The sequence below is a fragment of the Myotis lucifugus genome, unplaced genomic scaffold (genome assembly GCF_000147115.1).
Source record: "Myotis lucifugus unplaced genomic scaffold, Myoluc2.0 scaffold_3882, whole genome shotgun sequence".
Taxonomy (NCBI): domain Eukaryota; kingdom Metazoa; phylum Chordata; class Mammalia; order Chiroptera; family Vespertilionidae; genus Myotis; species Myotis lucifugus.
In genome coordinates this window covers 1-13,780 of record NW_005874930.1, presented here as the reverse complement: position 1 = coordinate 13,780, position 13,780 = coordinate 1, and the positions used below count along the sequence as shown (strand labels likewise).

At 46.5% G+C, this 13,780-nt stretch overlaps 1 pseudogene; it reads right to left on the bottom strand.

Moving 5' to 3' along the window:
• Positions 1–352: 352 nt before the first annotated feature.
• On the bottom strand, positions 353–9,860 carry LOC106695862 (annotated as a pseudogene).
• Positions 9,861–13,780: the final 3,920 nt, after the last annotated feature.

The window sequence follows — 13,780 nt, the reverse complement described above, 5'->3', positions numbered from 1 at the left end:
AAAGACCAGGAAGTGTCCTCTTTCTAATTTGCCTGGACCACAGCTTCATTTCTAGCCTCCTCTTGAATATACAACAGGATTTCAGAGTTCCAACCCCCTCTTCTCCATTCACTGGCCAGTGAACAAAGCTTGTGCCATGACCCTCTCAGGTTTCAGGATTGTCTCCAACACCTCTCAGCCCAAAGGCCCTGCTGTGGGGCTCAAACAAAGGGCTTAGTGCTTCAATAAGAACTCCCTTGATGGCCCAACCATTTTGGGCCAAGCCACAGCTGGCCCCAAACAGCAAGGCTGTTCCTTGCTGTGCCCACAGCAGAGGGGGGTGCTGCTGGGGTGAGGGCTGACGGACGCCCCACTAGAGGCCGCCCAGCTGGAACTGGTGCTGGGCCCTGAGCTGGAGGAAAGATGGCCCTGCTTTGGTGTTTCTCTGAGGACAGGACTTCATGGGTTTCTTAGTGCTGGGGCCCTCGGTGTGGGTCATCATGGCAGCATCCTGGCGAGAGCGCTTTCGGGTGTTCCTGCCCAAAGCCCCCCCAGAGCTGAGAGTGGCTGGGCCAGAGGGGGTGCTGGGGACCTTGGTGCTGGTCACTATGGCAGCATTCCTGTGAGAGCGCTTTCGCTTTCTGGTGTTCCTGCCCAAACTCCCCCCAGAGCTGACAGTGGCTGAGCCAGAGGGGCCTACACCTGACGTCGAAGCAAAGGCTGGCCTGGTGCTGGCATGGGTACTCAAGGTGGAAGTTGTGGATACTGAGGCCCCAAAAGGGGCTTGGGGGGTGTTGCCCAAGGCTGGCTGGACTGGAGCAGAGGTTGGGGCCTGGGCTGGGGCTGGAGCTGCCTGATTTCCACCATTAGAGCCAGGGAGCGCCCTGGACACCTGAGCACAGATAGGTGGGGTGGTGTCCATGGGGGTGACCTCTGTGTCAGAGGCAGGCTGGAGCGCCAAACCTGTGGATGTGGTGGTTGAGGGCCTGGCACTGCCTGCAGAAGGCACTGGCAGGCTGGGGGAGGCAGGGGGACTGGCAATGGTGACAGGCGCAGTGCTGGCAGCAGGGAGGAGGGAAGGACACCCAGGCTCTGGAGCACAGCAGCCTGAGATGGCCTCAGTCTCACCCCACAGAGCAGCGTGGATTCTCTGGAGCGCGGCTTTCTTCTCCGCCTCCAGGTGCTTGGCTGTGACCTGGAAACTCAGGTGAGGAGGTGATGGCAGCCTCAGAGGCTCCCCCCGCCTGTGTGGCATCAGAGCCACCTTGCGTAGGGGGGGCCTGGAACTGTCACAGGCCGGTGAGCAGTTCCTCAGGCTTCCTTTCTGCCCGTTGGTAACATCTTGGTCCTTTCCCTGCTGCTTCTCCAGCTGGGGAAGCAAGGGAGCTGAGGAGGGAGCCTGCGGGCCCTGCTGGCTCCCTGCCTTTAAGGACCCCGTTGGCCGCCTGGCGGGGCAAATGGGCTTGTGGAAAGCAGAACAGCGCTGTCTGCATGCGCAGGTGGACACCCTCCTGCTCTGCCCCGGAGGGAAACCTCGGGTGGAGCTGTAGGAGCTGGTGATGGCATTTCTAGTGGTGCAGGAGCTCATCGCGAAGGCCTGGGGTTTCCTCCGGCTGGCGCCTGCTGGCACCTGAGAGAAGATGATTCTCTGCAGAGGCCCAGGCCTGGGTACCAGGGAAGGGACGCCCCGCTGAGCCCCCACAGGCCTAAAGGCAGACCTCGCCTCCCCAGAGCCATCAGGGCCCCAGAGCCAGGGAGGCGCTTGCACAGCTGTCCTGGGCACAGCTAAGGGCACTGGGAGGGCAGGCCCAGGCGCCCTGGGCGGGGGGCGGCGCCAGAGCCTGGCCAGGAAACTGCCCATTGGGCGCTTGGGACAGGTTTGGCCTCTAACACAGAGTCAATGAGCAGCTTCAGCAGCCAAAACTGTCTAAAGCCAAGAGCTAACAGTTAAGCCTGTTGCTGGGGAACACTTGGAACATGTGACAGCGGCTCGAGGAAGGAGCACGCACTACAATTCTGGAGGAGGGGCACGCGCACGGGACAGGGAGGACCCAGGGCCAGCAAAGGTGCAGGTACTCCAGGTCTCTCCTGTGGTTCTGATCTGCTGCGGTGGGGGTGTGGGCTTGATGGCCATGAGCACAGTGACAGGCAGAGGCCCCTGCTTCCCTGGAGGCCCTGCAGGCCCAGGGGAAGCACCTGTGCAGCGCTAAAGAGGTGAAGGGACCTGTCAGGGGAGCAGGACTCAGCTGTCCACACACAGGTGACAGTTTTCCAGGATCCTCCTCGGGCTGCTCTCTACAGAGCAGGTGCAGGTGGAAGCGCTTTGGTTTCTGAAATCTCTGCTGTCGCTGGGCAGCTGTCAGGAGAGCGGCGCATGCGCAGAGCCCAGGTCTGCTTTCCATGACCCTTGGAGAACCTGGGCAGGGGTGGCCCCCTGCAAGTGCAGAGTGGAGCCCTGCATTCCACAAACCCTCTGCGTTCTGGACTGGTGTCCCCAGGGCATGCAGAGAGGGGGCCTCTGCTTCCCCTAAACACTTTGCGTTCCTGGGCAGGTGTCCACCAGAGCATGGTGGGCAAACAAAGCATATTTTTCTGAGTGGCTGACTATTATGGATCAATTTTCCAAAGTAGTTATATGTACAGCTGACCCTTGAAGAACATGGTGAGGGGTCAAAAATACAAGTATAACTTTAATTCCCCCCAAAGTTTTACTAGGAGTAGCCTATTGTTGACCAGAAGCCTTACTGATAACATAAACAGATGATTAAATTATTTTGTGCATTATATACTCTATTCTTAAAATAAGGTAAGCTAGAGGAGATAAATGTTACTGAGAAAATCATAAAATAAATACACTTGCAATACTGTACATATTTATTTAAAAAATCCATGTATAACTGGACCTACACACTTCAAACCCATTTTTGGTCAAAGATTAACTACACATCAACTACTGAGGAAAAGTCTCCTGATTACATCTCAAAAGATTATTTGTGGTCTTTGTGCCCTTGGCCACAACCCATCAAGGACAGACCATATAAGATTATGTCATTTGAAATATTGTTTTTCTCTGTGTGGCTATGTCACCAACTTCACTTACTGTTAGTTTCAAATGTTTCCGTTTACTTTTTATTTTTTTTTTAAATAAATTGCTTTAAAGTATTACCTCATTCCAGAGTCAAAACTACCAAAAAGTTACATTCGGGGATAGGTAGCATCTTTCTCTCTCCCACCTCTGTATATATTAATATTTCTTCTTTTAACACAAAAAGGGACATGATATGCACACGTTTTGCACTTTCTAATCTCCCGTTTTAATAAAGAGAAAGATGGCCTCAGAGAGAATACCACACTTAGATAGAATGGAGTTAATCATGTTTCCATATTCTATTATTTGTATAGTTTTGTCTTATTTATGACAAGTCATATTGATTTTCCACTGATGGCAGGGATATACAATAACTTCTGAAGTAATTTATATAAGTGAGTTTATAAGTGATTCAAATTTTAACGACCAATATTTAATAAATAATAACAGAATCGTACACAGAACTAAAGTGCAAAATACCACCAGGTTTGGAAAATTTAGTACAAATAAAAAAATATAAAATATCTCATTAATAATTTTTATATTGATATATGCTGAAATGGTTATGTATTTGGATATAGTGGGTTAAATACTGTACATTATTAAAATTGATGTCTCATTGATGAAATGATCTCACATGAGTAGATGCAAAAACTGGTGAAAAGCCTAATAAAGTCTGTAATCTAGTTAGTCCTGGTTTCACAATGCACTGGTCCTACTCTTCCACTGGAGAAGGTCGGGTTATGGAGACAAAGGACCTCTCTATTGTTTTTGCAACTTCTTGTGAACTTAAAATTATTTCAAAATAATAACTATAAACATAGTAAGTGTCTGTTTCCATTCTCTTTTATAAATTTAACTACAAAACATTAAAAATTTCAATGTGGTCGTAGCAGAACCTTACTAATTACAGTGTAATATATATCAATGGAACAGAATAGAGAATCCAGAAGTAGACCCACCCTCACAGGCCCCAGTGATTTTTGACAAGGATGCACAAGCGATTCACTGGCAGAAGGAGAGTCTTTTCAACAAATGGTGCGGAAGAAACTGGACTTCCATAGGCAAAAAGTGAACCTCGAACCTGGACCTAAATAACACATCGTATACAAAAATGAACTCAAATGGATCACAGATTTGAATGGAGAAAGTAAAACTGTAAACATTTTAGGGAAAAATATAGGAGAAAATCTTCAGGATCTAGGACTTATTGAAAAAAATCCATGTATAACTGGACCTACACACTTCAAACCCATGAGGTTGGTCAACAGTTAACTACACATCAACTACTGAGGAAAAGTCTCCAGATTACATAGGGCAAAACATTCTTAGATTTGATGCTAAAACACAATCCATAGATGAAAAGATGAGGAATTGAACCTTATCAAAATTATCTAAATTTGTTCTGCAAAAGACCCTGTTTAGCAAAACACAAATTCTACAAAGAATTAATATGTATAAAGAACTCTCAAACTCAACTATAAAAAAAACTGTATTAGAAAATAGAGACAGTAGCTGACATTTTACTGAAGATGCACAGATTACAAGTAAATGTGCAAAGATGTTCAATGTCACTAACCTTTGGGAAATTCACATTAAAACCACAATGAAATGCCATTTACACATGAATCTGAGTTGATAAGCATAGTGACAACACCAAACCCTGGTGAGGATGCAGGTGTGGGTCACAGTACATTGTGGTGGGAATATAAAATGGTACAGCGACTGCAATAGTTTGGCAGTTTCTTATAAAGCTAAGCACTCATAAGTTTCTTATAAAACTAACCAGAGGACCCAGCAAGTACACTCTTGAACATTTATCCCAAAGAAATGACAATTTATGCACGCATAAAAACCTGTACAGGAATGTTCATTGGACCTTTATTTGTAAGAGCCAAAAAACCTGGAAACAAACCCCTTTCCATCAACAGGAAGAGACATAAGCACACTGTGGGGCACCCATACCATGGAACACCAATCAGCCATAAAAAGAATCCACTGCTCATACCCACAGCAACTTGGGTGGATTGTCAGAGAATTATGCTGAGTGAAAAGAGTCATTCCCTGAAGGTTACATACTGTCTGATTCCATTGATACAACATTCTTGAAATGACAAAATGATAGAAATGGGGAATACATTAGCGGTTTCCAGGAGTTGATGGCAGGGGTGAGTGGGAAGCACGAGGACCCTCATAGCACCATATGTTCACTATATTGACTGTGCTGGTGACACACAAACCTACATGTGTGATGAAACAGTCATGAACTAAATACACACACACACACACACACACACACACACACACACACACGCAGGAATACAGAATGAAAACCAGGCTGCAGCCAGGCTCCGCTGCCACCTGCTGGCTGACATCTATACCACCCCTCTCTGCTGGGGCCTCTGCAGCATGGCCACCACCAGGCAGTTCAGATGCTCCTGCAAGTGGATCAGAGGAAAGGGACACCCTTCCAGGTGCTCAGACACATCACCCAGCGCTTCTCCTGGGTCCACACTGAGTGGATGATAGAAATTGTGTGTTAAAAATACACATTATGCAATGAAAACAGTAATATAAACCCATAGGCATTTTCTGACTAGGTTATATAGTTTATTTTAACTGTAATATTAATCAGCATAATTTCAACAGTTGAAAGTCCTTTAAACATGAGTTTGAAAGTCTGAAGCAAGACAAGCACATATCACTGCTATTACTTAACATTGTTCGGAATATTCCAACCAACACTTTTAGAAAGAGAAAGGATTAGAGTTATAAAACATGTCAATGCTGCCTTTACTTTGTAAAATGAACTTTATCTAGAAAAACACTTAATAATTCACTAAGATATCTAGTTATCTACATGCTGAAAATTTAATGGTTTTCATATAAAAATGACACAATTATTTTATTTTGCTTACATTCATGAGAACACAATATGGAAATAGCCAGGAATATACAAGGGGGAAGGATTTAATTTAATTTCACCTTAAATAGATTTTCAAATATATCTGCAAACCAAATAATCAAAGCAATGTGGTCCTGCCACAGTAATTCACAGACAGACCAGTAGAACAGAATAGTATCTTTCTATGTATCTATGTATGTATCTATCCACATACCTTATTTTTTTTGTTAATCCTCACCTGAGGATATTTTTTCCATTGCTTGTAAGAGAGAGAGAAACCTAAGTGAGAGACAAATTAGTTGGTTGCCTCCAAACACACCCCAACTGGGGGCAGGGATCAAACCTGCTACCCAGGTAGGTGCTCGTGATCAGGAATTGAACTCAAGACCCTTTGGAGTGTAGGCCAATGCTCTAAACACTGAGGACAGCAGCCAGGGCTATCCAGGTATCTTTATATTTCTTTCTATCTATCTATCTATCTATCTATCTATCTATCTATCTATATCTATCTATCTATATCTATCTATCTCTTCATTCATACATACACTCATACATCCATCAACCCTGAAAGCTAAATAGGAGATTCACTTAAACCTGGAGCAAAAGGAAGGAATTTAGGTTTTTCCAAGAACAAATGCAGACACTACTTGGAGAAGCAGTGCTCCAAATTATAAAACATTTATTCCATGGAGGCCCTCATTCAAATGAAACAGCTAAACTTAGAAAATACAATTTTATTTAAAATTAGTAAGAAAGTCTCATAGAGATTTCAGAGTTAAATATACATGTATAAATATTGCCTGCTACATGATGCTGCCCACTCTCACATAAAGAATGGCAACTCCTTACTCACACCAGATATAATATAAGAGTCCAGAGGTAGAGTTCTTACAGAGAATATAGGAATCACAGGCTCATGGTGGCCCCCAACCACCTCTGACAGACAGAAAATAAGGAAAGCAAAACTTATTTCTTCACAAATACGCAGTCCAGTGCAGTGTGCTCCACACAGCTACCCAATCATCTGCTTGTTTCAAGATCCTTCATTGCTTGGGGCTCCTAGAGGGAGTGGTACTGATGGTGTAGGGCAGTGATGGCGAACCTATGACGTGTGTCAGAGGTGACACGCGAACCCATTTTTTTGGTTGATTTTTCTTTGTTAAATGGCATTTAAATATATAAAATAAATATCAAAACTATAAGTCTTTGTTTTACTATGGTTGCAAATATCAATAATTTTCTACATGGGATATGGCACCAGAGTTAAGTTAGGGTTTTTCGAAATGCTGACACGCCGAGCTCAAAAGGTTCGCCATCACTGGTGTAGGGGGACCCAATAAAGGCTCAGATATATTTCTTCTCCCAGCAGGAACCTCTCTTCCCGGGTGTGTGGACCTGATATTAAGAGTTATGTCCCAATTCCCCGCTTGCCAACCCGTCCTACTCTGTATCGAGGAGGAGGGGAAAGGAAGGAAGAAGTAAAGCAATAAACAGGGACAGGGAGAAGAGCCCTGCAGTGTACATAGATGCCAAAGACTTCTGTTGGGAAATTCTCTGTCCCGCCACCTAGGAATGAACAAAGCTCAGTTGGAGTCTGAGTCAGAGGTGCCAATCTACCCCCCTCCGCCCCAGGAAGATGAGCTGGAGTTGCTGGCATCTTCACCGCTACTGCTGGAGTCTGAGGAGCTGCTTTCTGCCTTTTCCCCATGTTCCTTGTTTTCTTCAGAGCCCCGTGAGGAATGAGAACAGTCCCCATTTGTCTCTGAAGACGCCATCCCAGGAGCCTGTGGCCCTGCTGTTTAAAATAGCCCGAAGCCTTAGTGCCAAAGCACTAGCTATGCATTATGGAGATAATGTATCACTTAGATAAGCTTCCTTAAGGAATGAGCTCTATTGCTTTTGGCCATGAGTGTAATGTTAATAAATAAACAATATATATTAACTAAGATGTCTTTATTTCTTTTGTGATTTATCACTATGCTTTAATTATGTTCAATTTGTAACAATGAAATTGGGGGTCACCACAACATGAGGAACTCTATTAAAGGGTCGCAGCATTAGAAAGGTTGAGACCACTGGTCTAAGGTTTATTTCTACCTCAATTGCTGGCCCCTACCCAGCCTGGCCCTGGTCCGGGCTTGGGCAGGAGGCAACCAACTGATGTGTTTCTCTCACATCGATTATTTCTGTCTTTCCCTCTCTCCCCCACTCTCTCTAAACATCAATGGGAAAATATCCTCGGGTGAGGATTAAAAAAACAAACAAAGGTGGGTAACCTGTTCAGAAGGTCAAATCTTCAAAGTGCATGCAAGCTGCTCCTCCTACCGGTCGGGACTGAATGTTCTTGAGCATCTTCAGGAAGGCCTGCGGGGATGGTGCCTCCACATTCTGGAAGGTGTTCTGGACTCTGCCGAACAGGATGAAGTATTTCGTCTCCAGAGAGATGAACCCGAAGTGGTTCTCATCGAACAGGATGAAGACTCCAGGGAAGCGCCAGGGGCAGCCTGAGCCACATGTGGTAACAATGTCCACGCCATAGCAACACATCCTGCAGGTTCGGGGGTAGTTCTGGAGTCTAGAGCTCACGCCCACAGGCAGAACAAACGGGACAGGCTGCTCCTCCGAAGCTGCAGCCCCGGACTCCCCGTCGCTAGGCTGGGCAGGGCTCTGCCAGCCATGGCCCCCGCTTTCCTCAGTCCCATCTTCTTGCTCCCGGATCACCTGCTCATCAATATCCAGGACCACGCGGTAGAGCGTGTTGAAGTTGCGGAAGATCTTGCCATCTCCCAGCTGGATGCGGCGCATGAGGTGGATCTCTAACGTCTGGGTGAAGTCTCCCGTGATCTTCGTGACCCTGGCATACTTCCCATGGAAGCTGAGCATGGCAATCATTAGGCCGAAGCGATGGTATTTGCCTTGGAAGAGGCCTGGCCTGATGAGGTCGTCCGGGTGGCTGGGCGGGAGGTAGAGGCGGCGGTAGGTCAAGCAGTCATACCACAGTCTGTCCTTCTGCACCAGCACCCGCCCCCAGTCCTCCCTAAGCCGCGTTGGTAAATCCTTAAGGTGGTCTGTCTTGTTGCACTGGGTGCTGAACCTGTTCTTCCCAATCTGAATGTGGCGGCTGTGGGGCCTGCTGTGGCGGCCTTCCATGCACTCCACCGTGGCTGATTTCCTCTCTGTCAGGCGAATTCTGAACGAGGGCTTGAATTGCATTGGGCCATCCACATGGAGGTTAAGGCAAGGCCCGTACGTCCAACCAGTAATGAGTAAGTCATCCACCACGACATTCAGCAGTGTTTTATAGCCCTCAGTATCTAGCTGCCACAATCCCAAAATGCCTCTGTATGGGTGGAAGAGCTTCGCATAGACTTCTCGATAAGACATACCCATCGTCTCCAGGTTCTGCAAGTTTTCACGAAGGCCAAACTCCTCGCGGCAGCGCCGTCTCCAGATGCTGTCGGTGTGCAGGATGTGGTGGAATTTGGTGCAGGCCAGGGCCAGGCTGGGCAGATCGGTGCCGGGGAGCGAGCCGAAGATCTCCACCAGCACCTCCACCGGCAGGTCCTGCAGAGAGCAGTGCGGGGGCGGCGGGGGCGGCCTGGGGCTCGCGATTCCTCCACTCCCCGCACAGCACCGTGCTGCCGCGTCCGCCTCGAGGTGCTTTTCTGCCGGGGCCGGCTTGCCCTGGGGCGCTGCCTTCTCAGCTGGGCCCTGGCACTCCTGAGGACACCGCTTGCCTTCTGCTGTAGCCATCTCAGCTGGGCGCTGGTGCTTCTGAGGACACCGCTTGCCCTCGGCCTTTGCCTTCTCAGCTGGGCGCTGGCACTCCTGAGGACACTGACATGCCCGCGAAGAGCCCAAGCCACAGAGGCAAGCGCACTCCTCCATGCCTCCAGGAGTAACAACCACCACAGCTTGGGCCAGGGCGCCTCAGCGGGGTTTTAAGTTGGGTCCCTCAACCCTAGAGTCAAGCCACGGCCCCCAGGGCCTAGCCACGCCCCCCTCAGAGAGGAGCCAATTGTAGGACTTTAAACCCATACCATTAACAGTCGCCTCCCTTTCCCAGTGCCCCCTCCCTGTCCTCCCGCCCTAGCCCCAGGCAGTCACTAATCTGCTTTCTGTAGGGATAGGCCTCTAGGGATATGCCTATGAGGGGGGGGCTGGGACATTTCACAGAAATGCAGTAAAAAAAAAAAACACACGCTGGTATATCTACACAATGGAATGCTGTACTACACTGCGGTAAAAAAGAAGGAACTCTTGCCATTTGCAACAGCATGGATGGAACTGGAGAGCATTATGCTAAGTGAAATTAGCCAGTCAGAGAAAGATAAATACCACATGATCTCACTCATTTGTGGAATATAGAGAACAACATAGACTGATGAACAGGGACAGATCCAAAGACAGAGAGACAGCGATCAGACTATCAATCCCCAGAGGGAAAGTAGGGGAGCTAGGGGGTAAGGGGAAGAGATCAATCAAAGGACTTGTATGCATGCATATAAGCCAAACCAATGGACATGGACAACAGGGAGATGAGAACATGAGTGGGGGTGGGCGGGGGGTTGTTGGGGATTAATGGGGGGATGAGGACACATTTGTAATGCCTTAAACAATAAAGAAATTAAAGATTAAAAAATAATAAAATAAAAAACATCCATGAGAATGTTTAAAAATCGGACCCCTCGTACATTGCTGGTGGAAATGTAAAATAGCGGGGCCACGTTGGAAAACGAGAGTCACCAGAAGGCCCAGAAGTTCCACTTGTAGGTACATATCCAAAAGAAATGGAAACATGTTCACACAAAAAAAGTGTACACAATGTTCATAGCGGCGTTATTCATAAGAGCCTCAAATCGGAAACAACCGAAATACTCATCAACTGATGAATGGGTAAACAAAATGTGGTATACCCATACACTAGAATATGGCATACATAAAACTTTAAAATGTTATGCTAAGTGAAAGAAGTCAGTCACAACTAAGATGTCTTTAAATAGAAACACACATAAAACAAGATGATGTACTAACTGATGGATGGGCAAGCTAGGACCAGAGGCTGGAAGGAGACTAGCTCTGCCTTTTGGCCAACAATAATGTTTTAGTACTTGCTAGAACGTAGAATGTTTCTGCTATATTATAGAACATGAAGGGAATTTACTATAAGCATGTAATATCTGTCATTTTCGTCAGAAAGTAATTTGTTTTTAGAATGCAATGAACAATCTATACTTGCAGATAATAAAATGAATGGATTATGCAATAGAAATATGAACAATTTTGTGACGAGCTTATTTATGGCAAAGAAAATTAAAGAGCAAAGAAACAGGGAAAGATGCTACTCTAATTACCAATGGGAAGAAAGCAATTGTGTTCACAAGAATCATTTTTTAAACATGAGATTGACGACATTTTTGTAATTTGATAAATGTACCCAAGTATCGGATAATTTGTGATTTCTTTTAAGTGGTGGAAAGGGGAAGTAATTGGATTTTTAGGGAGTGTTCCCTGTGGGTCTACTCCCGGGACTATATTGAAGTGTAAATACATTACATTACAGGGGTGAGGAACCTTTTTTCTGCCAAGGGCCATTTGGATATTTATAACATCATTTGAGGGCCATACAAAATGAAATGAAATTATTGACAATTAGGCTGCTGCAATTTGGTCAAACCTTTAAATTACCCCTATGCCTTGGGAGGGCCAGACCAAATGATTTGGGGGGCCTTATATGGACCTCAGGCAGGACGTTCCCCACCTGTGGATCAGAGGATCACTTTAAGAAATGGCTGGCACTCACCAAAAACTCAATAAATATTATTAAATGAATCTTAGATATTGTTGGGCTCTGGGTGGAGATGGAAGCCCAGATAAGAACAGCTGTCAGTCATACTGTTAGCCTCCTGACCCCCTCAGCCTGGCAGGGAAATACAGCAGCCCTGAGAAATACACAACACATGATAAGTACTAAAATACTAGCTATTATTAGCTCTGTACACTTTTTATCTAATTGTACTAAGGCAACAAGACTCTTTCTACTGAAAATAAAGTGCAACAGAAGGCAAAACTCCCAACAGAGAGAGGGTGTTGATGAAATGCAAGGGGATGTGTGCAAACAATGAGAATCCTAAGGTCTTCCCTGAAGAGGGCTACACAGAGGCCACATGAACCATAGAGGGAGTAGGATTTGGAGCCCCAGGATGTGGATTTGAGTCACTTGAGCACTTGCTTGTATAGGTGTTAGTTCTCATTCAAAGAAGGGCTCCTGCCCTGGCCAGTGAGGCTCATTTGCAGCAAAAGCAGGTTCCATTCTGGTCAGGGCACACACTGGGGTTGAAGGTTCCATACCCCATCAGGGCGTGGCTGGGAGGCAACTGATCAGTGTTTCTCTCTCTCTCTCTCTCATATGCATGTTTCTCGCCACTCCTCTCTCTCCCTTCCTCTCTCTAGTAAAAAAATTGAATAACTTTATTTTGAAAGCAAAGAGGGGCTCCTGCTGGTTGGAAGCCTGGATTGAATAACCTGTACCATCTTTCTGAAACTCGGTGGCATACATTTCAGCCATTTGCCTTTGACCCTACAGAAGCTGGAAAAGGACAGGAGACAGAAGCTTGGTGGTAATTGGTTTCTTTTTCTTTGCTAGGATGTAGAATCTCCAACAGCTAATGTTATTAAAGGCTAAGACCAGGTAGGTAGGATTAAGGCTGAGGAACTGCTCCAAGCCCCCCTGCCCCCATGCCAGAGACCTCTTCACCACTTTACCCCCAGCCCTACCCCACAAGGCAGTGAGTAAAGTCTTAAATAACTTGAGCTGGAATAGGCAGCACTACAAGTTTCCATACTTGGGAGGTGACCTTGAGTCTTTCTCAGGCTCAAAGGAGAAAATCAACCCCACTGGGTGCCCTGGAGGGCTGTGTGCAGTTTGGAGGGCTGGAGGGCATGGAGCTGCCTCTTGGGTGCATGATAGAACAAAGGAGGGGCTATTACCTTGAGAGTGGTCCTAAATGCCCCACACCCAGGTCACTGCCACATCCCACAACCAGGGCAGATAATGCCCTTAGGTCAGACTGGATTTTAACTAAAAAGCCTTATAGGTGTGGGATCCCTTTGCTTGCTGATGTGAACAAACCTGTTAGGTCGGAGAGAGCCCAGAATTGGATACATGCAGATGTGTGATGAGATAATCAACCCTCCCTGGAACTTCTTACAGATCAGCATGCCAGACACAGATACGGGCTCCTCCCTGAATCCACAACGACCCCCACACAGATACTGACTCCTTCCTGAATGCCCTGCCAATCCCCTATGGCAGGAACTTCCTCAACTCAGGCCTCAGGCCCCTCACTAAACCTGTATTAAAGAAGTGCCGCCCCTCCCTGTTGGCGCAAACTCACTGGCCCTGTCTCTGGGGCTTCTGGGTTTCGCCCAAGAACATGGATTAAAACCTCTTTTTCCCTTTCTGATCGGCTCAATTCCCTTTTCCTGCAACACGAGCCTAACAAAACCAACCAAAAACGACATTTTAAGGCAATTGGGAAAATGTGAACATGGACTGAGCATTAGACAAACTTAAAGCACTCTGTGTCTTTATTAAAAGGGATCATGGCACAGTTCTTTTTGTCAAAGATAAAAGGTCTTCTTCATGAAAGAGGTCCATAGTAAAATATCCTGGTTTCTGGGATGAAGGTTGTTTTTTTTCATGTTTCTTCAAGGGACTCTGCTGCTTGGCTGGCTGGCTGTGGACCCCACTGTTTTCTTCTTTTGAGTAGGTGAGTCTTCATACTGTTTTCTGCCATTTCCCCTCA